The sequence below is a fragment of the Marmota flaviventris genome, chromosome 7 (genome assembly GCF_047511675.1).
Source record: "Marmota flaviventris isolate mMarFla1 chromosome 7, mMarFla1.hap1, whole genome shotgun sequence".
NCBI classification, from domain to species: domain Eukaryota; kingdom Metazoa; phylum Chordata; class Mammalia; order Rodentia; family Sciuridae; genus Marmota; species Marmota flaviventris.
This window is the reverse complement of record NC_092504.1, coordinates 73,068,692-73,069,344: the sequence shown is the minus strand read 5'-3', so window position 1 is coordinate 73,069,344 and position 653 is coordinate 73,068,692.

The following is a 653-nucleotide window of genomic DNA, read 5'->3' as shown; positions in this document are numbered from 1 at the left end:
CAATCACTGATTGTGGGAGGCCATCCCTGAGCTATTTGCATAGCCTCTATTCGGCCTTGAAGCCAAGGAGATTTTGGTCTGGCCTTATAAGTCATTTTGTGGCTTATGCAAAGCAAAAGCAGGTGATCTAAGTCTTTGGCTAGGCTATAGAGGTTGCTGTGTAGTTGGGCGTTACCCATTGGGCCTGGACAGTCCACCTCCTACCTTATTGGGCAAAAGAACATTCCTTGGATATCCTTTGAAGCCCCCTTTTGTATAAATAAAGGAACTACAGGCTTGCTCACTCTCTTTCCAGTCTGGAAGCTTGAACCTTAAGGTCAAACAGCTGTACTCCCCAGCTTTCTGGATACTACCTTCTTTGTTGTATAATTTTTTTGCTGGATTCTTAGCTTCATGTTGCAGCCAGCCCATTTAAACCCAGTTTATCTTGTCTGTGTGGAACTTGTTTTAGAACTTATCACATCAAGATGGATGTGATAAGCCACATACACAAGCCACTTTACAATGCCCAAACTTACAAAAAGGTGGTAGCAAATCTAAGTCAAAAATATAAATTAAGATAAGGTTAGTGTTCAATTTCTTAAGAATCCTTCTGCTAAAGTTCCTCTTTATTACTCTGGATTTTTCTACTAAAAACTTTAATAGCTAGCATT